General features: G+C 39.0%; 1 protein-coding gene across 13 annotated transcripts in view; it reads left to right on the top strand.

Moving 5' to 3' along the window:
- Nucleotides 1–490: 490 nt before the first annotated feature.
- The window catches only part of EYA4 (EYA transcriptional coactivator and phosphatase 4), a 258904-nt gene continuing 231683 nt past the window's right edge, over nt 491–27711 (top strand). For 5 of the 13 annotated variants that reach the window (XM_082405702.1, XM_082405705.1, XM_082405700.1 and 2 more), the window contains exon 1: nt 491–1155. The gene's annotated coding sequence lies outside the window, so the exon portion shown is untranslated. The remainder of the gene's footprint in view (nt 1156–27711) is intronic. The other 8 variants (XM_082405698.1, XM_082405701.1, XM_082405694.1 and 5 more) reach the window with 4 other exon arrangements.

The raw sequence follows: 27711 nt of genomic DNA, 5'->3' as shown, positions 1-27711 counted from the left end.
GAAGTTCTGACGCTGCCTGTGAAGTCGGTCGTCGCAGCCCGACCTTTGGGCGTCTGGGAGGGATGCCTATACCTGCGTCCAGCGCTGGAAGGGGCCCAGGCCCTTTGCGCACAGCCTATCCCCAGACTGCTTACTCGTGCCTCGCATACATCTTCACCGAAAAGGGTATTTCCTCCCTTCAGAGAAAGCTCCCCAGTCCGACGTGGGGTGGATTTTACTTTACGTTGTTGCAAGTAGGAGAAGTTCCTTCTCTCTCCTCCCTTGGGGTAAGTGGAAAGGAGTCTCGCAGGGAGCCCGCAGTGGCCGACACCCAGGGATCGGGTAGCGACCGAGCTACAGACAGCTCGGGGGCTGCCGGGCCGAAGCAGGTGGGGACTGAGCCGTTCCCCGGTCCGGGGAGGGGAGTGCGGCCGCGGGTCCCTCCCCTCCGCCGGGAGGTGGCAGCGGCCGGCGCCAGGCCAGGGGGGCGGGGTGGGGGCGGCGCGGAGGGCGCAGAGATCACCGCGGCGCCACTGGGGACGCCCAGGGCCCCGAGCGGTCCCCACGCGGGACCGCAAACGATGACAACAGGCAATCGCTCGAGGTCGAATAAAAAGGAGTCGCTTCCCCGCGCGCCGCCGCCCCCCGCTGCCTGCCCCGGGGGGGGGCCCCCCCGGCGGCCTCCAGTGGCCGCGGGCGCCGGCGTCCCCCGCCCCCGCCCCGCGCGCAAGTGCGAGGCTGCCCGCGGCGAGGCTCACGCTCTGCCGCTCCCGGCTTCCGCGCAAAACTTCGAGCCGGGCCGCGTGAAGTTGTCGCTCCCCTTTCGGAGCGGGAAAGAGCTTGGGGAAGAGCCGGGCAGTGAGGACCGCGGTGGCTGGGCGCGCGCTTTTTTTTTTTTTTTTTTTTCTGTCGTCGATCCGGAGTTTTGGCTCCTCTCCTTTCCTCCTCCCCCTCGTAGCCGGCTTCTCCCCCCGCCCCGTCTCTCCCCCACTGGTGTAAGCTGTTTGTTGGGGGGTGGCCGAAGGGGATGTCCTCTTTTCACCAGAGGCACAGCGTTAAGGGGAAACTTCAACACTGGAAGGCACGAGAATAAGTACCTAAATTACGGACGCACGGATCCGCTGCTGGGGGAGACACTTGAACTTTGGGATCCCGAGACGGTCCGGGCGGCAGGAGGTGAGTGCCTCTTCTTCCGACGCCCCCCTCCCCCCCGCCCCGTTCCGGGGCCCGCGGGCTCCAGGTTTCAGGGATCCCGCAGACTCTCTCCGGAAAGTGCGCGCAGCTCCTCCGGGGGCGCCAGGCGCTGGGAACAGTGGGCGCACTGCGGGAAGGTGTGTGGGAGCCGGGGTCCCCGAGGGCGCTTCGTTGCGGAGTGCCGCCTGCCCAAAGGCCCGGGCCGCTCTGAGTGCCGCGGTGTGTTCTGCCCTGGAGGACGCCCTGGCGCCCCGAAGGTCCCTGCCGAGCCTTTGTTTCCCCGCGGAGCCCTCGCGGAACAGGCTGCACCGCTCCGTACCTGCACTCCGTCCCCGCCTTGCAGAGGCGCGAGCCCCTGCGTCCTTCTTGTGACATTTGTTACTTTGCCTTGACGCCCTAGATAAGTCAGACTCAAGGATGCTGACCCGGGCCCCATGGAGGGCCCCAGGCGCCTGGGGTTTTCACGGTGCTGGGTGCGTGTGTACGTTTAATGCTTTGTGTTCTCATCTCGAGGCACCAACCGGGCTGTTCAGCTGCGGCCGTCCCACTTTAACAGTTATGTGGCGTGGGCCGAATGTCTCCTGCCGTTTGCCAGGGTCCGTGAAACGAGAGGCGCCTTTTCAGAGGACTCGCGTTCATTGGCCCGGGGCGCGGGTGCCGTGGAGGAGTGATAACTTCTCCAAACGGAGGGACCCGGCCGGGGCCGTGGGGAGCAGGTTTACTCGCTCCAAAGTCTTTGGTGTCTGGGCGGCTGTGGGACTTGAAACGGCTCGCTGCGTCAGCGTCGTTAAGCGAGATTTGGAAGTAGATCGTGTGTGTGTGCTTGTTTTATTTTGCGCCGCACAGCAGCCAGAACTTTCGTTTAGTAGCACTTTCAAGATGTTTCTTTCTTTTGTAAACAGTGTTCGGAACAGCTTGGAGCCATTAGGGAATTTGCCGACCGAGTGCCGCGCCTGAACGGTGGCGAAACCGGAGAGCGCAGCTTAATTTTTGTCATCCCTTTCATAGTTGGGGCGGCACCGTCTCCACTCACCACCACCTCTCTTTCCCCTTCCTTTGAATGCTTAATGGGGTTTGTGTTTGGGGTGAGCGCGTGTGTGGGAGGGTGTCGTTTGGAGTCGGGCTTCTCTCCCCTCGCCGCCGGCGTCTGTGCCCTGCACTGCCCAGTCATTCATGAATCCTAATCTGAGGGCAGTGGAGGAAGGTGCAGGTCCCTCAGACCTTTCTGCCAAGGTGCAGAATAGCGACGGGGCGTGTGTTTTGGTTTCAGAGCAGTTCCACGTGGAGCACCTCCGTGTGCGTGTGTGTTGTGTACTTGATCTGTGAGGAGGTAACAGGAGTCTTGTGTTCAAACCCAGTGGGCCGTTGGCCATTAATTTGCTTTCCTGGCTGTCATTACAGACACTTCCAAAATCTGATACCTAAGAGAACCAACAGGTTAGGTTTCACATTAAGAGCTCATACTTAACAGTTTTCTTTCTCCCTTACCGGTTTTGGCTTGGCACCCTGGGATCAACGTAATTGATGGAGCGAAACATATCTTCTCGAATATGGCATTTTGTTCCTCTTCTCCTCTGCGGCCACTTTTTGCACCCTCGGGCGTGTCCGTTTCAGCGGGCGCTCCTTCTTCTGGACTTAGGTGGGAGTCTTAGGAGCATTTAAGCACCGCGGGCTCCCCTTCTACAGCTCCTGAAGTTCGATTTACACGTAGGTGACTGACAGTCTTGAAAGCTGAGGATGGTTTTTTTTTTGTCTGTTGAGTTGTTTTTGGTTTTATTTTAAAAACCTCCTCAGGACGGAGACGTAACCTTTCACGGGTAAAATTAGGTTTTAAGCAGAAACATTGCCCTCCCTCCCCCCAACTTTTTTTCTTTTTAGATATTTCTGGCCAGTTTATAGCTGAAGACCCAAAAGCTAGGAAGGGGGTGGGGCCGGGAGAGAATCCTAAAACAAAATATTTGGTACATAGTAGGGTGTGGTATAACAGTATCCCAAGAAATAGCAGTAGTAAGAAGAGGGAAACTATTTTGTGTAGAGCTAGACTGCCAGAATCTGATCTTTATGGCAACAGTACCAGATGCAGATACAACTACACTCATTTTTATTGTTATTATAAACCATAAAAATAGTTTGTTCTGCCTCATTAAAAGTTGTAAGCCATTCAGAGTTAAACCATTTTTTTTTTGAAATGGCTGTAGAAGACAGTTAAAACCCTTGACAGTTATAGCTTTGAAAGTAACATAATTAGATTGTCTGAAAACTGTTCCTTTTTTCCTGATTATTAGAGATATATCCTTGCCTTTCATAATAGGTAAAGGTCTAAAATCAATAGGTTTTCAAAAGCCAGTTTTCCTTTGCCAATTATCTGAAAATAGTATGCGTCAACCTAAGGCCACCGTAATTAGAGGTTGTTTCACGATTATAACTGAAATTAAAAGATTTACTTGATTATTCTTTTTTAATGAGTAAGTATTTTACTGATATTAGACTGATATTTCTTCTTTACAGAATGAAAAGTTCTTTATATATATTTAGAGAATATTTAAGTTTATGTTCAAGTTTAAAAATTTAAAAAACCCCTAAGATTTGTATAAAAAGAAATTTGTATAAAAACAATCATTACTCTTATTAAGAAATACAGATGCTGCATTCTAGAGGATTTGTAGAAGCAGTTGAAAAAAATTGTCTTTTCATGAAAGTTTCTTTTTTGAGGGTGGATCAGTAGGTTGCCATTTTGCTGTAATTTATTTTTTCTTTCAAAAACCTCTTTGAATTAAACAAAAAAGAAAAATAAGACCTCCATTTCTGAGAGTTTTCTTTTTATTTATATTATGATTTGGGGTGTAAATAAATTTTACATAGCCACGGGAAAAAAGGTGTCCCATTTCATGTTTTCAATCTCTGTTGCAAGCTCTAAATGACTGATGCCATGTCTAAAAATATATTTATGTGGCTTGGTATTTCATTTAAAAAAATTTTATGCACTAAAATTAAATTATCCTGAAGTTTTAGAAAAGTAGAATGATAGAAAAACCATGACTACTGTTATGAAAAGTTAGGATGCTGGAAAGTTCACATTCTAAGTCACAAATAATAAAATTATACTTATTTCACCCAGTGGAAGCTCGCACTCTTTATACAGAATTCAAGAAGAGGGGAGATAATCCTTTTCAAGACTTAGTGAAATGTTAAGTAATTGAAGAGTGCAAGTATTTATTATATTTTTCATTATCTTTTTTCCCCTCTGTTAGGTAAATGCAGGAACACTGAACATTCAGTAAAAACAGGCCCCCCTTTACAAGAAGTTTATTCACCATAGTTCTGTATTGCAGCTGCTGGTCATATTTCATGGAGCTGTTAAAGCACTTAAAACCTAAAATTAGGTACTGTCTCGTTGTAAATATTTCAGATCACTCATCTAAGAAACAAACAGAAGAATGTGTTATCAAAAGTAGATGTTCTGAATCCCCTCACTGAAGAGCTGAACAAAACATCTATGAAACACCTTGTTATTTTTTCAGTGAGAATATAATCATGACAGTTTCTTTTTCAAGTAGACATTATTCTTACATATTCTAAACTCTTCTAATGGGTCTCCCTGTAGAGTATCTTAAACTAATTGTATTCAGAAATACCGTCGGGGGATTTTATTACAACAGTTACTGGGTGAATGCAATCCACACCAGGAGGAATAGGATGACTTTCAGTGTACCTGCTCCTGTCATGAATTTTTCCCGGTGAACTAAGAAATGACATGCTCTTTCAGGCACTCGTTCTAGAGATGGGTGAGGTGCAGTGGTGTATTTCATTGCAGTTAGCATGAGACTGCATTTTGCAGTTAGATGAATTTTATCGTGGGAGACACTGAATATTAAGTTGTACATGGAGGGAACTTGGCTTCACTTAGTTTGAACTTGAGTGGAAGAAATAAACAAGAATCACATATTCCGAAGTAGTATAAGCAACTCTGATTGCTTTTAAGAGGTTCGAAGACTTTGTAAACATTACTGTCACCTAATATTGCTTGTGGCTCTGCACATTAGGATATGCCTTGGTGAAGTCTGTGATTCTTACCATGTCCCATCCAGGTTTCTACTAGGAGAGTGGTACTGAAAATAAATACCACTATCCTTAACCCCCTAGCTCCTTTTCTTTCTTCCAGAAGAAGAGATGAAACAGATGAATTTAAAAATAGAAACCATTTCGAGTTATCAAAACCACATTTACATGGTGGTTTAAAACAGTTGCAGAGTGTGTACCTCTGGGTCTCACTGTAACCTTTTCTGTCGTTGAAAGGTGCTAATTGATCTTAGGGCACTGACATAATAGTATAGTTTGATATTTGAAACCTTTCAGCATTGGTCTGGCCCTTTTCTCACCCTGAGATTTCGGTTCATGGCTGATGAAGAGTAACACCATGTTAAAATGTCAGGAATTCTAATTTTTTTCCCCATGTAAAACATTTTAATAAAACAGCTGATATTGTTAAGCTTTTATGTATGTACAGTAAGTAAATTTATTTTAATGTACTTCTGAGAGAGAAAGACCTGTATTATCATGTTAAGCTTTTTAAAGTATTTTTTTCCACAGGTAGATTTTTCTTTTTTTAATTGAAATTTTTAGGCAAAGTCTGATTACTGTGATCACATCTGAATAGGTTCAAAGTGAACTTGCATTAAAGCAATATAGAATAGCCATCTTGAAATGTCATATCTAAGGTATATGTTCTTAAGTATATGGAGACCTTAAGGCACATTTTAAAATAAAAATTGTCAGTTCAGTTTTTGTATAGTAGTAATCATTCTGTCTGTGTAAGTAATCAGTAATTACATCATCAATCATTATCATCATCATCACATCACAGCTGACATTTACTGAGGATTTATTTACTTTTTGCAAAACAGTTTATTTATGTGGATTAGCTAGTTTTAATCTTCTCAACTGTGCCTTTTTTATTATTCCCATTTGACAGATGAGAAAACTGAGAATTATGCAGTAGAGTGGAGCCAGGATTTCAGCTCTGCCCCCCGAACCCAGATCCCCTATCCTTAAACGTTGTCCTAGGCAGTTGCTGCCACCTGTCACACATGAGTTCATTTTAGGTGGCACCCAAACATTTTATTTTTATATTATTAGTTATATATTTATTTCTAAGGATATTAGGAAAATATGTAAAATTTCACATTAAACCTATAATTTCCTGGATAATGTTGTTTTAAGGCAAGACCAAAAAAGGATTGAAGCAGAAGAAAATTTAAAAGCACCTATTTAAAGAACCATATTAAGTAACAGTGAACAAGTGCTTGGCTAAAATAGCCAAAATCATGAAGGTTGATGGCAAATGACTACATTGGGAGAAACTGGTATTCTAGAATGCTTCCCAAATGTTGAGAACTTCTGTCCAGATCTTTTTAATATTTGACTTACATGTAGACTCTTCCTTTACTTTTCAAGCCTCATCCTTTAGTTAGATGTTATCAATTTTACAGTTTTTCTCTCGTTGCTTTAAGCCTGAATGCTGGTTATGAATCTCAGATCTACACGTTTCTGTTGAACCAACGGATGAGGACTGTGTAATGAATTTCTAGAGGCAAGTTTAAATGATAACGGGCTCACTTATTATTTCGGAGACACTTTCCATTTACACGGATATCAGACTTCGCGTTTTTAAGGTTTTTCTCTAGGTGAACATGCTTGTTCTGCTGTTAATAATGTTTTATAACTTTAATGTGTTTTCCATTGAAGCAGTGGCTTTCGTTTTGATTTACATGTTCAGCCACAGAACCCTTTGTTCAAGTGAAAGCTGACACTATGCCCACTAGAGAAATGTCCACTGCCTTCGTGAAGCAGGGCGTGGGTGGCCTGTGAATCACTCATCAGCCCTGCCTCTGACCATTGGCCTCCCAACGTCTCTGTAAGGGTCATTCAGGCTGCAAAAAAACTAGTCTTCCGACGGAAGGGGTCAGTTCAGAATACCTGCTGCTGTCTGTGAGTCTGTCATCCACTACAAACCAAAACACAGTGTAACACATCGGCAAAAGTTGTGTCGGTTTACCCTAGTGTAACGTGAATGTTCTTATCAACTGATCCGCAACTTTCTTTCAGTTTAGTACTGAGAAAATAAAAAGTAGTCCAAATGTTTCTCACATAGAATTACAGGTCTGAATGAGGCACATAGAATTTGTTTCTGCAAAGGTTTGTTTGATTAGAATATCTTTTTTTCCTTTAAAGACTTTATGAAGACACATCAGCAGTGGCGTAAATTGACTTGACCTTAGATTTTCACATAAATTATTGCTACTGTTTCTGTTATTCTTTCCTCCTTCCTTTTTAAAATGAAAGGGACATGTCTTGTGAAATGCTATAGTTGAATCATAAAAATTTATGTTCATAAACCATTAAGTTTAATTCTGCTCACAAAAGCAATAGCATTAAATTTGAAATTCTATCCTTAATCAAGAAGGTCTACCACATACCAGGAGGGCTTATGCTCTGCAAGGTCATATACACAATTCACAGCCCTTTGCATATACCCAGTGGAGGGATCTATTCATTACATTTCACCTCTGACTCTGAACTCCCTCATGTTAGAGGATTTGAAAAGACCTGAATGTTCCGACTAAGAGATTGAATATTTCTAACTTAATGTGTCCAGTATGTTGAAAGTGACGATGACTTGCAGAGTTCACAGGTCTCTGAATTAGCTAATTCTTTTCACTTCAAATTTTATATGTTAATGCAAATGTGTATTCACATATGATTTTGACTCAAGTAATTCTAGCCAAATTTAATCACAAAGTGGGCAAGTCACGTTCCAATTTTCCTTTTGCAGGTTTTCAGTAATCTCAAATTGTGCTTCTAGTAGGTAACTTTAGAATGCAAACCTCAGTGAGTCGGTCAAGAACATCAATACTACCAAAATTTTGTACGTGAACTTTAGGTATTAAGATGATGCTACTATTTTGTTTTTCTTAGTCAACCCAAGAAGACTTCATTTAGGTCTGTTTAGTCTTCTCCGTTGTTGACTTTAGTTTTTAAAGGCTTCATTCATGAAAATACTAGCAAAGTTCTGGGCATATGATAAATGCTTATTAAATGCTTTTTGCATTGTCTGTGTTGCTGAAGAGATGCCAAAATTATAGTGAGATGAATAGATTTTTTTTTTTTCTACTCTGGATAATTTTGAAGACTTTGGGACTTTTAGTCTATGATTATAATACGTTCTACTTTTTCCTGGCATATACCATTCATAGGAATGGTTAGCTTGGTAAGTGAGTTAACTATGGTACCCAAGGTCACAGGTTTAATCCTCAGATTACCACGTTGGCTGTAGGGGGACACTTGTCCTATACATGCTTGGTCATATTGTCTTTGTCGTTAAAAGTATAGTTATGGTATCTTGACTGTCTCTCTTCGGGGACCACTCTGGTCTATGCTGGATCTGTCTCCAAGAATCTCCTCCCATCCCGAGGCTGTTCAACCACATCTGTTTACAATTTTTATCAGGTCCCTTCTTGACTTAAAAATCTATAAAAAAATTCCCTGTTGCCTATAGGACAGATTCTAAAATTCTTAGCAGGATCTACAAGGCCCTTGAAGCTGAGAACTTCGCTCAAGTTTCCCTTCTCACCTCTCACCAGCCACTCATAAGAAATCTCTTCTCCAGCTGTATGGAAAAGTGCAGCCCTCAAATACACCCTGGTCATTTCCACTTCATGGCTTTGTGCATGTGGTTCTTTCTATCTGGAAGACATCTTGCCCCTCCCCCTGAAACTTCCTTATCTGCTGCTTTTGCAAGACTCAGGATGCAAAGTGTTACCTCCTCTGACCACTGCCAGAGGCTGAGTTCGATGTTTCTTTTCTCTTTGTTACCAAAGCACCCAGTTTCCACCTTTGGTATAGCAGTTGCCACATTGAAATGTAATAGGTAACATGAGTTTAAATTCTGCGCTAGACTGAGAATTTACTGAAGCTATTACCAGTATTTGCTATTCTGTAAATTGCTATTCCCAGTAGGTAGGGGACAGTAAATTCCTTTCAAGTGAGTGAGTGAAGGAAATGGGAATGAAGGCAGTGGTGGTGGCACTGGACACCCTCTGCCATAAGATTGGGAACAGTGGGAATAGCTGTGACCATTACGAGGCAGGATAGCCTTAAGAATGACCTCAGGGATTTTTGGTATTAATCCAGTAGAATTGCATCTCTGAATTCAGGCCCAGCTTGTGTGTATGGGTGTAATGATGCAGAGATGTATTTATTTCACACATGATCATTGGGAAGTCAGTGATCTAGTGGATAAGCTGAAGATCCCGAAAATCTTTGGAGAAATGGGTATTTCTTAGCACTTGAAATCTGAGGGACCCACTTCTTTTTATGGCATAGTGATTAAGTACAAAGAATATGGAGCTGGGCTCCTTGAGTTTGAAGCACAGCTCTGACACTAATGATCTGTAATGGTGAGCATGTTAATTAAATTGGTTTTGCTTTGGTTTTCTCATGTGTAGTAGAACATACTTGGAGTTCATATGCAAATTCAACAAGTAAATATACGTAAAGCATTTAGAATAGTGTCTGATATGAGTACTAGCTGTTATGAATATGATTGTGTTCCCTCCATTGGAGTATGCTAGCTATTCCAGAGATATTTAGAGCTGAAAGTCCTTTTTGGGGTCATAGACTGGGGATCATAAGCTGAGTCCCCAGTGGTCCAAGTACAAATTTTTTTTAAAAAAAATATTTGTTTATTTATTTATTTATGGCTGTGTTGGGTCTTCATTTCTGTGCGAGGGCTTTCTCTAGTTGTGGCAAGCGGGGGCCACTCTTCATCGCGGTGCACGGGCCTCTCACTATCGTGGCCTCTCGTCACGGAGCACAGGCTCCAGATGCGCAGGCTCAGTAGTTGTGGCTCACGGGCCCAGCTCCTCCGCGGCATGTGGGATCCTCCCAGACCAGGGCTCGAACCCGTGTCCCCTGCATTGGCAGGCAGATTCTCAACCACTGCGCCACCAGGGAAACCCCCAAGTACAAATTTAATACCCAGGGGTGATCTTGGCAAATCTGAGGCTCTATTTGGAGCCAGAAGAAAAGACATTAGAAAACTTAGTTTTGGCCATTTACATTGCATGGCATTTCTTTTAACAAATACTTTCACATACAGTTATCTAGATTTTTTAAAGGCTTTCATCTGTGTGGTTCCTCAACTACTCGAAGCCACCGTAAGAACATCCTGTAATGGTACTTTTGTTTTATAGCCAATATTTGTTTCCCCAGCTGCTTTTTTCTTCAGCCTGAAGGCACCAATGATAAGAATTTGTATAATTTTCAACTGAGTGAGCTTGATGAGCTCAGTGTAAACTTTTTAAAAGATAACATTAAAGATTACTATGACTCATGTCTTTGCAGAGACAGTAGGAGGTCATTAGCATCTCCGTTTCTAGACTTGATCATTTGGTCCTTAGATTCAGATCCAATGACTATATGGCAAAGTGGGGCTGAGGGAGAAGGGGAAGTTAAAATATTAATTGTCAAGGTTCTGTTTCTTAACTGCTTACTTTGAATCGCTGCCAGGTGCATCTGTATGAAAAATATGATGCTACTACTAATGCTGGGCCTGAATCACTCAGTTTATTTATTTATTTATAAAATTTATTTATTTATTTTTTAACTTTTTATTTTATACTGGAGGATAGCTGATTAACAATGTTGTGATAGTTTCAGGTGCACAGCAAAGCGGCTCAGCCATGCATATACATGTATCCATTCTCCCCGCAGACTCCCCTCCCATCCAGGCTGCCACATAACATTCGCTCAGTATATTTAGACCAGTGTTTTTCAAAGACTGATTGTTGACATTTTGAGCTGGATAATTCCTTGTTGGAGGTGTGTGCGTGGCTGTCCTGTGCATTGTAGGGTGTTGTGTGGCGTCCCTAGTCTCTACCCACTAGATCCCAGTAGCACCCTCCCCCGAGTATTAACAGTGTCTCCGGACATTGCCAGATGTCCTCTGGAAACAAAATTGCCCTCAGTTGAGGGCCCATAGTCAGAGTAGATCTTAAGATCACTTGATAAAATCAAAAGATTCCCAGGCATCTGCGTGAGAGGACTGTTCTGTTTTCAGTCAAGTGTGGAGAATCTTCATACCTTCCTCCTAAGTTTAAACACAAAATCAAACAACTCTTATTAGTCTGTGTTCATAGATAAACTTTACATAGACTGACTATGGTCAGCATATAGCTTTACACAGATTGACTGTCGTCAGCGTATTTTCCTTTTCGGGAAACAGTGTATGAGTAGGGGGAGCAGAATACTTAGGAAAGTATGTAGGAAGTAGATGTTTATTTGAATCACCTATATGTCTATTTTAGAAAAATTACCTTTACTGTTACTTGTTAGCAGATACTTTTGATTCATTTTTGATAATGACAGTTACTTATCTTTTCCCATAGATAAATATTCAGCAGTAAGGAACTTTTACTTTTTTTAGTCTGTAGTGTCAGAAAAAGTAAAGTATTATCTATAATCACAGCTGCCTACGATGAAAAAACTTTATCAGTTAAATCATTTGTTTGTTTGTAGCAAGAAAGTTGCAAACGAAATAAGTCTTAGCTTTCAGTTTGTACCACAGTTTCAGGGTCTTGAGTTTAATAATATTGGTACAGTCTGAAGAAAGTAAAAATCAACATAAAAACTCCTTTGTTGATTTACCAAATCCAGACCTTATGTTCTAATTCTATAGGACATACACATTTTGTCTCTGAATTGATCTGCAATTGACTGTAAGTAAATGTGATGTAGTCTGAGTGCTATATCTGACATTTGCCTAGTTTAGGTATATATGAAAGATGCTTCAAAAGTTACTGAGCAGAAAAAAATGGGAAGATATAATGTTAAAGTGAGAGGGGATAACTTTGCCTACATGAGTTTTGGGTTGGATGTGAAAATTATTTTGGAGTATCAAACAATATTATAAATATATGATTAGACTAATGTTCATATGAGGTCTAAACAGTAGAGAAATTTTAAATCTCACTAGTAATTGCAAGGATACTTGAAATTCCACATATATATATTGTCTAGTGGTTTTACTTTAATTGTATTAGGCAGGTAATCATGTTACGTGGAAGCAGTCAAACAGACCTAGGGATTTCACATCATTTACTAATTGATGCTCAAGCAGGCAGGGCAGAGGTACTTGAAAACAAACTCACTGTCTCTCTTTCTTTCTCTATTACCTCTCCTTTGATTTATGCTTTAATTTTTGAAATGTATTCTTAAGAAGAAAAAGTGGCTTCAAATACAGCATACTGTATGTGATCAAATGTATCAGTACTTCTGTTTTCTAAGAAGAGAAGGATTCCTCACAGCTACTTGTTAGCAGAGAGATAAGGTGGGTGCTGGGCAACCCAATGACAGATGGGGGCCCTTCCAGGGGAGTTAGGTGGGGGTTATAGGCCAAGGGCTTAAATCATGAATTTTCAGACAGTGAAGGCGGGTTCTGCTCCATGCATTGACAGCAAGTCTGAAGAAGGCGTAGTAAACCTCAAGTCCATCCAGGCACTTTATGCCTGACATTGAACAGGAAGCCTGGTAGCCCTTTAGTCATTAGAGAATAGCCAGTAAACCAGAAGTTCTGTTTTTCCAAATGAACACTTCTTGGGTTCATAAATCAGGGAACCCCCCCAGAGAATTCAAGTCACATACCTACTTTCTCAGGTTTATTTCTTTGTACCGTGGATATGAATGTAAGACTTACCTATTTTTATGAACGCTCCATGGCATAAAATACAATTAGGCATTTCCTTTTTTCTCCCTGGGATATTCTCACCACCCTTGTCCTCCACTGCCCCAACTCCCTTAATCTCCTTGCCTCTTACTTTTTGCTGCCTACCTGGACAAAAAAATCTACTCATCTTTCAAGGCTTAGCTCAAATGTCACCTCCTCTGGGAAGCCTTCCCAAGGCTCAGGCAGAATTAATTCTTTTCTCTCTGTAATACCATAGCGCCTTATGTGGGCTATTGGTATAAGAGCACATTGTGCTGGGGCTAATTTTATGTGAATCTATCTTCTAGAGAGATTCTGAACTCACTGAGGGGCGAGACCATATCTTTCCTCCCCCGTAGCTCCAGTGCCTGGGGTAGTGATGGAAATTCACTAGCTACCCTGTTCCCTGCACGTCTTCAAAGGACATACATCCAGAGCCAGACAACTACAAAGAATGGATCCTGTTTACATTTTGGAAACTGATTTCTTTTTTGCATATCGTCACTGAAGCTAGTTTATTGGTTCTATTCTATTCTAAATTATTTAAAGCTTTATTTGTACCAAAGTATTACTGATATTCTAGCAGAAGAAAAGATATGGCCAGCACGAACTGGTATTTTGAATAAACTGAAATTAAAAAGGCAGATTCTAGTGGAGACTTATGGTTTTCCTACTTCCAGTTTTCTCTAGAAACAAACTTCAGCCTCTTTGGTTGATTTCTGTTGAGATACATTTCATGTTATTTTGAAGAGTTTTTAACCCTCAGAATTATGGATTTCATCTGAGAGGAAGTATGTTCTGTATTTGTTTATGTCAATGTTTCAAAATATGGGGACCAAAAATCCTAGAGGTGTCCGTCAGAAGTATATGTGGCCATTTGGTGAGAGAAATTTGGTCATTTTTTTCAGGCATAATTTAGGAAGAAAAATTTGTTTAGTTTCTAGTGGTTTGTTTTCAGGCATTTTTCCACAAAAAGATGAGCAAGACCCTTCAAAACCACCAACTTGCTATTTAGGGGGAGAAAAAAGCCTTCTGTGTCCAAAAATAACATTAAATTAAAATGATTGTTTCCAATAGTTTCAAAAATTGTGGTTTTATTTCCTCGTATGAGTCATTTCTGAATGCAGTATGTGATTGTACTAAATCGTGATGAAGCCTTATTTGCTCTATGTTTTCGTAGGTCATGTTATTTATCAGAGAATCAGATCAGGAGAGGAATTTAGCCTAACTCTCCATTTTGCAGATGAATACTGGATTAGAGACGTTAAGTAATTTAGTCAAAAGGAAGCTAAAAAGAGAACCTTGTGCTGGAAGACACCCTAGTGCTGCCACCTCTACAACTTGCTGCCTGTATTTTTCTTTGTTTGAATTCCGCAAGGAGTTACAAATACTGGAATCAGACTTCCTTTGTATGTATCCTTCCGGGCTGCCACTCATCAGCGGTGTAACCTTGGAGAAGTTATTTACTGACCTGCTTTAGCCATAGTTGCAGCATGTGTCAACAGGGAATAATAATAGTACTTGCCTCGTGGAATTGTTGTAAGGAATAATTGAGTTTATACCAGAAAGACACTAAAAATGCTCAATATTTACGTATGTTGAATTGATTTCTTTGAATAAATTGTTGAGCATATTTAATATTCAAAAAAGGGCTCTTCATAATGCTGAAGCAAGATTTTTTTTAATCAATCTTTTTTTTTAAACAAAAGTCATTTATATCTTGTGTAACATATTGAAACAGATATTATAGGAGGTGCCTTTAAGGGGCTTGACTAGAAGAGGCAAGGAGAGAGGCTTCTGGAATGCTGATATAGCCCTTTATCTTGATCTGATTGATGGTGAGATGGGGGTGTTGATGTAATAAAAATTTATCGGCTGTCAACTTTTAATTTGCATATTTTACTGTGTGTATGTTATACTTTACTAAAAAATTTAAAATACAGATATAGTTATATAAAAGAGATGAACAAAAAGGATTTACTGTATGGCACAGGGAACTATATTCAATATCTTATAATAAACTATAGTGGGAAAGCATCTGAAAAAGGATATATATATATATATATATATATATATATCTCCAAATCACTTTGCTGTGCACCCGAAACTAATACAATATTGTAAATCAGCTATACTTCAATAAAATTAAAAAAGATAATAGATATATTTAAAATAAGTTGATATCCCTCACTTTATCCATCTCTTCCACATCCCACAAATCAGGGCAAATTGTTGTACTTCAGTGTGCTTCCTTTCAGACATTTTTTCCTATACATGTGTAAATGTAAGAATTTTATGGGGATGTAATTTATTTTTATTTTACATTTTAGGCCAAATTGGATCATCAGTTATCTTAAAGTTGCTTTTGATTGGCTGTATTTTGGATATTTTTTCATATCATTACATATAGTTTGGGGTACTTTTGTTTAATGTATGAATATGTTTTATACTTTAACTGTTCCCTTCCTGGTATATATTTAGGTTGCTTGTGGGTGTTTACTATTACAAAGACTGCTGCAATCATGATTTTTATGTATCTTTTTGTATAACTGACCCAAATTCCTGTAGGTAAAACTCTAGATGTAGGAATAATAGATGAAAGAGTGTGTGCAGCTTGCATAAATGGTGCCAAAATACTTTTCAAAAAGGTTGTAACACCTTGTGCCCCTGTGATGATACTTGCATTTTTCTCGTAAAAGCCAAGGGCAAAATTTTATGCTAAGTTGACGCTGTAATTATTTGTGCTCTGGTTAATAATGAGACTCACACACTAATTGGAAGAGTTCACTGATAAGAGCAAATAATTCTGCTAACCACATATATAACAAATCTATGTTATATGTAGTTAATATCTCATTTAAGAATGGTTACTACTCCATTACATGAATGATTATTATATATATTCATAGTTCTTAAACCACTTGGTAGGAAGAAAAAAACTCAGTGTATATAATATTCATGACATGTTTTTACTTTGCACCATAAAATATTTATAAGAATTGTTAAGAGAAACTCTAATATTGTTGAGAATTTGTGAGGAATTGTATATTATTATTCTGTTAAGAGCCAACTATGTGCCAGGCACAGTTCTAAGCACCTTACATATATTACTATAGCTTTTAAACATGTAGATGAAAGGCATAGACATTGTATTACTATAAAGGAGATCACTCCATTTTGAATGTTATTAAATATTACCAAAATACCAACTGTATCTTATCAGTGTTCTGATTTGTAAATTTGTGAAATGTCATAATCTGTTTAATGAAAATTAAAGTGAAAGCATCAAAATCCAGAGAATTGCTACTCGAGTCCTGGCTAAAGTATCACGACACATGAAGTTTAAAATGAAGTATGTTAATCAGTTGGCTTTACTGTTAGAGTCTTATATGTACAAAAGTCTGTCTCCAGAATATTCAATTCTTATAGTTTCTGGTTAATTAAGATTCTGGCTAACCTTTAATGGTTATCTAGTGCCTTAAAAGAGTAATCCAACTGAAAATAGCTAACTTATTCCTCCAGCATTGGGTAAATACAGCTATCAATTTTTGTGAGTTTTTTCTTCCTGCAGAATTTCCTGTTATTCTAAGGGATTCAATAGGACTTAGGCACATAAAACTGAAAATTATATTACTATGGGGAAACTGCTCTGTGCCTTTGAGAAGGAACTCTTGCTAACTTAAGTACTATATGCGTGTAGAATAGCTAACATTTTCCTCCCAAGAAATTTCATGTATGCAGTTAAAACACTCTTAAATTGATTAAGCATTTGTTATATATTTCCAGAAGCACTCAAGAGTACTTTTATGGTTATAAGAGTAGAGTGCATTAGAATGCCAGAAACCAACGAATACGCTAGAGGCCTTCAAAACCATGCCCGGCATTCCTGACTTTACCATATAAACATGCGGGACAGTCTGGAAAAACAAAACAACTCCCCTTCTCCCAAACGTAGGTAAGCTTGTGATGATAACACTTCAACTGGCTTGAATATTAATTTGATACTTTTTCTGTTAAAAATAATTTTTATTACTTAGAAAACAGAATGGAGAAGTAATAAATATGACTGGTATTTATTTCTCAAGTCAAGTATTATTTTACTTCAGATTTGACCAGTTACCTTTATACTTTTTGGAAAGTGGATTATACAGCTACCACAGTATTTTGCCTATTAATCTGGGAAGCTAAAAAGCCTTTTATAAATGTTGAATCAAAACTCTCACTGCTGTGAGGGAATTAAATTTCAAGCCATATACTCCTTTTATAGGGTGAGAAGCTGAAGTATGGAGAAATTACAAGGTTTTCCCAAAGCCTTACACTGAATCATGGCAGACGCGGAAATCTACGATTCTGTTTGCCTGATTCAGTTTGAACCTTCATGAAATTAAAGTTTTCTATTTCCTGACAGTGCCTTAAGAGTGTTTCCTTATTTATTTGTTCATTCATTCATACGTTATACAGGAAACCATGTTTTTGCAAGATACAGTCTTAATGTAGGGACTATAAATAATATTGTGCATTTATATATCTTGGATATTTTATTTAAAGAAACTCATTGTATTTTTCTTTTTCATGACAATGAAAAAATATTAAGGCATTAAAACCTAAGTTGGATTGTCTATATTCAGGCCACAGCAGTGTCTATGAGAAGCATCTGAAGCTTCTTCAGGGCTAATATAGTTTGTTCAAGCGTTTGAACAAGAACTTGGTGGAAGCCCCAGGTAGCTCTGGAGCAGGGTAATGACCAGGAGAAACCACAACAGCCATCAAAAGTACAGAAAGACCAGCGTCCACATCTTTATAACCGGTGTCTTTATATTTGGTTTAATCAGGAGGGGGCCGATTATTCTGCTCCTCTCTCATCTTCCTGAGTTTCAAGTCTCATATTTTAAATTCCTATTCATTGTGATCTTTTTCATACTCATTTAACCAGTATGTTCCCAAGTTTTCTTCACCCGCTTCATTTTTTTTTTTTCTCCTCCACCCTTTGTCATATTAAAAAAGCAAATAGTATTTCTCTGGGTCAGACCTCACTTCTCCTTGATGGAACAGCTGGTGCCACAGGTAGCTTCAAATCAGCAAAATATTGCATCTTCCCCCTGCACAGCACCCTATAACAGAGAATCCAAAGGACAGAGGGATGCCATCTGTCCTTCACCTTTTCTCCAGAGAGTTCACTTAATACATTTTTGGTTGGTTTGTTTTCTTGTCCTTTTCTTGCAGTGCTGAGACTTAGGACTCAGACTTGGCTCTGGCTTTATGGCTCACCAGCTCTTCCCGTGGAAGAGTTCTTTCCCAAGACAGTCCTGAGACCCAAGAGCACTTGGAGCCCTGGGAACCAAACCTGTAGATTCTACAAACAGGCTCAGCTATGGCCAAGTGCTAGGCAAACCAACCTTCCTGCAGTTTAAACATTAGTCTTTTTTTTTCTGCTTTAATTTTTCCAGAGAATAATTCAGTCTTAAACAAACCAGCAAACAAAACCCCTAGGGCCTTTCTCAAAGGAGCATTCTTACAGCTTTGAAAATTTATTGTTATTAATTTCCATTTCAGCTAGTTTGATTTCCTTTCCATTTTTTGTCTGGGTATGAATGTAATATTTGTTATACATTAATGCTGATCTGTATTGATTTAATGTCAATTTATAATTTAAAATAATGATGTACTATGACCTACTTCATATCTACCTTCTGTTTAATGCATTTCCTATGCAGTTATGCTTTTGTGGCTGACTGAATTCCTCCCTAATTCCCGTTGGGAAACAAAGACTTTTTAAATTAAAGATGTGGTCTTATTAACTAGGGGTACTTAACTTGAAGAAAAAAAGATTTAGGGGTGACATGAATGATAGCACTCTCTTAATGTCTAATAGCCTGCTATACATATGAAAGCGGGATTCAGTTTCTGCTTTGTGGTTCTGGTGGGCAGACCAGAGTAGAAGTTCTGAAAGGTAGATTTTTTAAACTAATATATAAGGAAGAATTGACAGAAGGAAAGAGAAGTAGATGGTTGTATTCAATGGAGCTAAGAAGCTTTAAGTATTGTACCTATAAACTCATATGATCAGTCTATTAAACCCTACTTACTTCTATACTCCTCATGATCCCAAGACAAAGAAATAAGGTGCTATGGATTTCATTCATATTCTCTCTTTCTTTCTTTCTTTCTAAGTTTGCTCTTAAAGTCAAAACATATTGCAGGGGAGCAAAACATGGAATTGAACAGCAACACCAAATATATTTGAGATATTATTTTATGAATTCTTTCAGCTTTAGCCTTTAGGAAATTCTTTGGATTTCTAGAAGCTATAATGGCAGATTTTGTAAATGTGATCCTGCTCTTAATGCAGTTACAAAGTCAGTGGATTCTTTTATACTCCAATGCTATAGGGAAATTTATTGAGAGAAAAGAAGGTATTCAAACTTTCTTAGATGCCTCAATTAAAAAATCTAGATGAATAAAATTCTCCTTAGGTGTCCCAAGTTTTAGGAAGGCAAATAGCATTATATTTAATTAAATTCTTAACTATTATTCACTATAGACACAATTCAAGCATGTAACTTGTCTTTCAGTAAGTCAAAGTTACTGCTATATTTTATATCTCTCATGTTTACTTTGTTATACGTTGGATCCTCTACCCTTAAAATGAAAAGTAGGACTTTCAGGTGTCCTGAAAGGACAAGGACTCACATATAGACTTGTTTTATTCCAAAAGTCTTTACTAGGAATCACTAAATCTATATTTCCTCCAGCAAGCCATTTTTTAGACTTCTAGGGTTTCAAGAGCTGAATACTAAACTTAGAAGATGTATTCTTCAATTCTTTTAAATTTGCAACACATTTTTCTCAAGAAGTGTGTAAAGGCAGCAGATATGTGTTCAGCAATGCATGTGGTACTATATTCTTCATCAGAAAGGGTTCCTAGATATGGAAGAGAGGTTTATGGCTGAGAAAAAATCAGACTATTTATAAAGAAGGGCTCAGATAGTTTTTTTCTGCCAAGCTACAGGAGAGCCAGTTAGATGAACTATTACAGTGCATGCAGAAAGAGTCAGTGTGAAGTGTAGTTTGGGAGGAGCAACAGGGGCAACAAGTGAAAAGGAAAGTAGGTTTACAGAGTCAGTCTGAGTTTGTAGGTGTAACAAAAGTTGCCCAAGCTCAGAATTCTTTTAGACATTTCTCTGAGACCAGCTGGTTACAACTGCGTCTATGTTTTCTAAGTTGACTAGCCAACCATCAACAGTTAGCAGACACAAACAAAATAGAAAACCTTGGCTGGCCCTTATTGTCAAAAACCAAGTGATGGTAATTTATAATTCCATGAAGATTACTGCTATCAAATGCACCTATCACTAAGGACCCAAATGACTATCATGAAATTCAGCTTGTTATAATTTTTTAGCATGAGAAATTAACCACATTATTTTTAAACATTTTGTGTTAAGTGGACCATTTTGCAAAGTCCATGCCCTATCTTTGTAAACAGTTCAAAAATAGCTCAGCATCTACTTTGTAGCTTGGCTTCATTTAAGGCGATTGAAGTCAGGCATTACTGTTCACCCAGATCTGCTTCTTGGACACCTTTGCTGTTTTCCTTTTGTATAAGCAGGGACAAGAGTCATGTGCATGGTCACAGAATGCCCATCTTACCTCTCTGAACAGATGGCCATAGAATTGGAGCTAGGTGTTCTTTGTGCTGTTGGCTTCCCTCTCTGGCATGCTGCCTGAGCAGTTGAAACCAGCCGGTGCCTGACCCAGCTTTACAGACCCATTAATGAAATTTGTAGGGAAATGATGGGATATTGGTGCAGAGGATGTGAGAGCAATGCCCTTATTGACGGTTGACCCAACTATAATATCTCAAGAATGTAATGGGAATATAAGTTGTTAGACTTCTTATACAATTGCAGTTTTATGTGAGACAATATGCTTAGTAAAGGAGAGAATTTAATTGAAGATTATGAGGATCGCTCACGGAATCCAAGGAAGAATTGAACAACGAAGCAGCAGGAAGAGCAAGAGAGACAGTGAGGCTTCAGGAGTAACAGGATCCAGGGGCTTCAATTCCGCCAGGACTTTCTTGCCATCTCCCGCGTTTGATTCTCTTTCTGGGTCAGCTCCTTCCTGTCTCTCCCTAGCAGATCAGCTAGGGACTCATGGCAGTAAAGAGCTCCCAAGTTCTATATCCTAGAGATTTTACCACTGAAGGAGGACTAGCCTGGTACTTTCCCAAGCCCACATCCTAAGCCATTGGAAAAGATTGTGACGAGTCATTAGACTGAGGTAATTTGGTGTCACTCGGAAAGCCCTGGCGGACCTAGTGTGTTATAAGCTGAATATGGGTCAGTGTAATAGGTGTATATATAACCCCATGCAAGCAAGCCTTAATTTGGTACACAAATGTTTTTGAAAATTAACTTGCAGTTTGATAATCTGCAAGTCAAACAATAGGTTAGCTGTCTGAATGATGGAATACAATGGAGTCACACCTCCCTTGGCCCAGGAAACTCTGCACGTGTAATAAATCCTCCAAAGCTCCCACCTGGGTTAAAAGGGGGCTGTGCCAGAGGTGACGGATGGGACTATCCACATACCTCTGTCCCCACTGCAGAGTCTGCACAGGGGCTAGAACAAGAGTTTGGATGGCCTGCAATCTTTACATCTTTCCCTAGGAATATACTAGACATTTGGAACATGGGTGGGGGAATGTAGTCTCTTTCCCCCTTCTTTTTTCTTTGCACTGCAGCAAGAAGCAAACATAGCCTCTACTGTGTAAGCACCCTCACCGGAGACTCCCGGTGGAAGTCCCAGTCTTTGGCTGCAGGGCAGAGTGATGGTAGCGAAGAATGAGGGGATGGTGAGGACAATGGAATAAGGCCTCGACCACAGGGAGAAGGAAGGTGGAGGTCTTCCTCAGAACTCCCACTTTGGTCCATGGTCCCAGGCAGCAAAAGCATCTGACTTCTGATTACTTGTTGTGGGGCATTTTGGCAGAGAGATGTACTGCCATAGCTGCAGGTAGGACCAATGAAAGGATTTCTGGTTTATCCCAAGGAAGGGGTACACCTCTGAATTGTTTCAAGAGAATAAAATCATATCTTTATTTTACAACTTATCACTCTGACTGCACTGTGAAGAAATGAGGTTCAGGGAACAAGACTAGGGGACCCTTTGGAGGGCGCTGCTCCAGTCCAGGGATGGCGAGGGTTTGCACTACTATGGTAGCAGTGAGGAGAGAAACATGGAGAGATTGGAGTGAACTCTATGAGGTATTACTAGGTAATTGATTGAATGTGGAGCGTAGTGGGCAAGGAGTGGATGACAAAGCCCAGGTGTTCAGCTTTAAAGACCAGTGGACGGCCTTGCCACATGTGTACGTAATCCAGAGGTGTAGTTTTTGGTGGTACAGCTTCTGTCTTCATCCCATGCCAGCCCTGGAACAGAGAGCACCACCCACTCCTCCTTCAGGTTTGCATTTATTCAGCCAGGGTAAAGCATGCCTGGACAATCTAATTTTAACTGAGGTTTGCTTAGAAAGACACAGGATTAGGGTTACATCACACAGGCTCCCCAAACTCCTCTGACTTCGTTCAACATCTTCTCTTTCTTGAAGGCACAGGGTCCTTTGCTGTGTCTACCACCTGGATCAAGCCTAAGTACCTCATGCCATTTCTGAGAATTGTTTTTAACATTTTTGATGTGTAGATCTCATTAACTATTTAAATTGAAGAATTGTTGATTTTTTAATTCTGATATTCTAAGAGATAGGCGTTTCCAACTCATGTCTAGAGCAGAGTTCAAGAAAAGGATATGACCAATTTTCTGTGTATTGAAAACCTAACTTCAGAAGAAATCATCTAACACAGAATGGGTGAGGTCGCTATTATTCCTGTTTGAAATTCACCTTTTCTGGGGGAATGGCTTTGAAGTAGAGCGGGGAACTAGATTATTGCCTCATAAAATGGCATGAGGTTACTGTTATACCTTAATTTTATATCTTTATTAAGAGGCAATACTTCTCTTACTTGATTCGAAGAGGGTTCTTGTCTTTTTCTCATATACTTGTGAAAACTAAATGTTAAAGGATTTAGCATAACAACCATTGCTAAATTATGATGTAAAATAATACTGTGTCTACAATTAGCCCAGGTAGTTTTACTTGGTTCAATAATATAAAACCACCGGGCTCATAATATTTTAGTACTTTAGTGTGTTTGGCAAAGAAAGAAATTCATGTTACAGTAAAACAGTTAAACTAAGTAACAATTAATCTCAATTTTAAGGAATTATAAAGCAAAGTATTATGTTATTACATGGAACATTGATGCAAATAGCTCCCCAACTGGAACATTAAATAGATTCTGAACCAGTGGTTAACAGAAAAAGGCTAGTTTTTGCTAAATTCTCTTATGCTTGAACATCTTTCTTGAAGACTTAATTTTTAATTTCACTTGAAATTTCACCAGTGCCCTGAGATGGTGGCCCTTCTGGAAGAGGATCCCTTCTTTCCTAATGATCAGTATCTTTAATTTACTTCTTGTGTATTCTTTCTGGAAATATTACATTTAAACCTTGATCACATCTTAATAATCATTTTAGTGTGATAACTGTACATGTGTTGTGGGTTGAATTGTGTCCCCCGAAAGATATGTTTAAGTTCTAACCCTCTTCCCTGTGAATGTGACCTTATTTGGAAATAGGGTCTTTGCAGATGTAATGGAGTTAAGATGAGGTTTTACTAGATTAGAGTGGGTGCTAATCCAGTGACTGGTGTACCTGTAAGAGTTGGGAAATTTGGACACAGAGACACACACACAGAAGAAGGCCCTGTGAAGAGATAGGCGGGGACAATATTGTGTGACAATGGAGGCAAGATCGGAGGGACGCAGCTACAAGCCAGGCGATGCCAAGGATTGTTACAAACACCAGAAAATACGAGGAGACAAAGAATGATTCTTTTCTAGAGCCTCCAGAGAGGGCGTGGACCTGCCAGCATGTTAATTTAGGACTTCTTGCTGTCAAAACTATGACAGAATAAAATTCTGTTGTTTAAGCCTCCCAGTCTGTAGTACTTTTTTACAGCAACCTTAGGAAACTAAAATAGCATGCTATGTTGTAAGTAAATAATAGGTTACATTGGTATTAATAGTCATGTTATTGTATGTATATTTTATTGCTAGGTCAGGTGAATAGGAAAATACCTGGTGGACTAATCTCAACATTAAATTTTCTGAAAAATTACAAGACTCTACCTGAAAAATACAGGACAGGTCAACATTTTTCTTAAAATAGCCACATATTTGAGACAGGATTTTCAAAGGTTAAATTATATGGCTGTTTACACTTTTTGTTCACATCATCAAGTACATTATGTATGATTTCATCCACTATTAATTTTGTCATTCATTCAATTAATATTTGTTAATCACCTAATGCTTGCCAGGCACTGAGCGAGGTGCTGTAGATGACACTAGTAAATAGAATAAAGAATACCTGCCCTAAAGAGATTACTCTGGCTTTGACATTTATTCCATAGGGAAAGCCACAGAGGTCACTTGGAGAAAGTGTCTACTACTTAGAAAATTCACTTTCATTGTTTGCTGTGGTTTTTACTGATCTTGTAAAATCATTTTAGCATCATTTGGTTTTACTTACTCTGTGCTCCTGTATTACGGTGGAAAAAAATAAAATTTTATTTATTGCACAGAAAATAAAATCAACAGTAATCAAAGAATGTGAAGCCAAATATATAATTCTTTATCAAATTATTTTTATTTTTAATGTTTCTTTTTAATCAATATCCAAACACACACTTAGTTATACATTACTGTTAGCATAGCTAAAATTTTGTGTTCTGATTTTTTTCACTTAATATACAATAAGTAGTTTTTTGCTTTTCCATGTCATTTTTATAATTATACTTTCGATCCTTAAATTATATTATATTAAATTTACTGACCATAATTTGTTTAATCAATGCTCTACAAAGTTGAGGCTGCTTCTAGTTTTTATTATGAATAACACTGTAGTGAATACCTTGTGACTTTTGGAGTGGAATAGTTTACTCCTTAGGAAAGTCATTGGGTAAAAAAGTTTAAGCATATTTTAAAATGCAGTGACAGACTGCTTTCTAAAAATATTAGAAAACTTGACATTATCAGTGGCAGTTGAATGAAGACACCTGTTTCACTGTATCCTTTCCAACACTGGGTGTTAGTAATATTTAAAATGGTTTAGTTATTGAAGATGTATATAGGAATCCAAAATGTATGCTTGTTGCTTAAGTTTACATATTTTGGCAACTGTGAAAGTGAACACTTTTCCAAATGTTTATTTATTATTTACGTTTTAAATAATGATCTGTATTTTCGCATCCTTGCTTAAGGACCTTAAAAGGTCCTTAAACTTTTCCTTACCAATTTCTTTGTTCTCAAGGTCACAAAGTTTATAATATTTATTGAAGATATTTTTCATAATCTGTTGTGTCCTTTCACTTTTGGGTCTGTTTTTCTCTATTCAGAAATACAAATTTTTTGTTTTGTTTTTACATAGCTGAATATAGTGTCCCTTCCCTTTGTACTATGGTACAGTGTTTTTACCATTCATCTTACCCATCTATTAGAATGAAAAGGAACATCAGATTCTCCTCTTCAGGAGGGTATTTGGCTAATTTGTTTTCCAGGTAGTGAGGAGAAAATGGTGTGATGGACCATCCATCAAAAGGAGATGATCCATCAAGATTCCCTCCTGGAGGAGAGAGGAAGGGCTCATGCTGGTAGGTGTTGAGTCTTAGCAGGTCAGCATCAATTAGACTGGTGGCCATACATCCTAAGGTGTGCACCATATCCAGGGTGAGGCTGAGCCAGGGAGGTCCTGGTCACCAGGGGAGGGGACAGTGTGCAGGGCCAAGGATCAGGAGGTCTGCTAGGATAGGAGGAGCAAGCAAGAGATCAGCAGGAAGCAGGAACAGAGAGAGAGACCCAGATGTGATATGAGGGTCCATAAGGAGGAGATGGGGGAGAATGGGAGAAGAAAGATGGAGGTGTGAGGTAAAAGGGAAAGAGTTGGTCTTTTTCCAGTCACCGTTTCTCAGGTCCACCTCCAACACAAAGAATGACATCTTTAAATCTAGAACTTCTTGCCTACCTATCCTCCTGAATTCAGATGTATACTGCAACACCTTTCAGTGTGCCTTAATATCTACACTTCCCCCTTCCCATCTTAAATGCACTTTAAAATTGTGCTTTTCTTTAAAATGACACTTTTCTGGTTTTGCAGTATTCTCAATCAGTATCTTACTGAGACTATTACATTACATATGTTACCATTACCATTTTATGACTTTTAAAAATTAAAATTAGAAAAAATTTGAGAAAATCAGAAAAAAATTAGAAAAAAATGTTTGATCTGTGTCTCTGTGTTTGTGTATGCATAAAACAATTTACACTTTAAAATGTCTTGTGTTCTAATAAGGAAAGTAACAGGTTTATTGTAGACCATAATGCAAAGCAGAAATTAAAACCATGCCTACCTGGTTGTAGTAGGGAATATGTAAAACTGAGCAAAACGCTTGCATATGTTGAATGTTCAATAAACTGAATTGGGAACATATTGTTTCTGCAGATTGGAATACTTATTTTCCACTGAAATTATATTCTCAGAAATTTTTGATGTCACCAAATATTCCTTGAAACGTGCATTTAATAATTTATATCTGTGTTTATGCCTATGATGAACACTTTTTTATATAAATCTTTTTTAATCTCTCATATTCTTTTAATTTTATTTTAGCACTAGAATATGAAGGGCTAGAAATGTATCGTTGCTATTTTAAAGTGCATTTCATTTATTCGTGAGTCTGAACATTGTTTTGTGGTGATTGACCATTTTTCTTTAGGGGTGTGTGTGCCTTTCTGTTTGGATTGTAAGAGCTCTTTGTATGTTAAGGACATTACCCATTGAGTTTGATATTTGCGGAGATACTTCTTTTTATATTTTCATGTATCTTTTAATTGTGATTATTTGTGTGTGGGGGGAACTCAAGGGAGTGTTTGGCTTTTTTGTTTTATATTCCATTGCTTTTATTATATAAGTCTTCTCTATCTGGGAATTAAAAATATATATGCCTATTTTTCTTAGAGTTTTTTAAACTTCAGTTTGCCTAGAAAATTTTTAATGTATGATATGCAGTAAAGACGAACTTTTTTTTAGTAGTTTACTGACCAGTTGTCCTTCCCACATATTTCTGTAATATCTTCTTTAGCATAATAGTCTTATTTTCATTCTCTTTTTAAAATTGGGCGTGCATTTTATAACATTATATGTTTTAGACTGAGTCTGGCGACTAAGACAAATTTTCCTGTAATAGAGAGCTGTCATATTAAAATACACATTATATTTTTTCAATTTTATGTACTTTAGAAAATGAATGGTTAACGCAGACTTTTAATTTTTAATCTGTCAATTGCTTAATGACAGACCTCTCTCAGCAAAATAGCAGCCTAGGTGTTTATTACAGCCTGGGTCTCTGAAGCTGTCCTCAGATGTTTTTGCTTATCTGCAGGATGCCTGAGTAGCTGTTTATATATCTCAGTTTTACTATGATGTGATTTTCAAGATCATTATTTCTATCAGATACGGGGATAATGAATTTTGTTCTTTAAAAATAATGCTTCTACAGATTAGCAACTATCACGTAAATCAAAGTTTTGGTAATTTTACAAATAATTTCACAAGATAACTTTCTCATTTTTCCACTTTGTTTTCATCTTTTTGTT

Source organism: Balaenoptera borealis (genome assembly GCF_965194805.1).
Source record: "Balaenoptera borealis genome assembly, chromosome: 9".
Lineage (NCBI taxonomy): Eukaryota > Metazoa > Chordata > Mammalia > Artiodactyla > Balaenopteridae > Balaenoptera > Balaenoptera borealis.
Note: the sequence above shows the minus strand (reverse complement) of the source record. Positions and strands in the feature narration are given on the sequence as shown.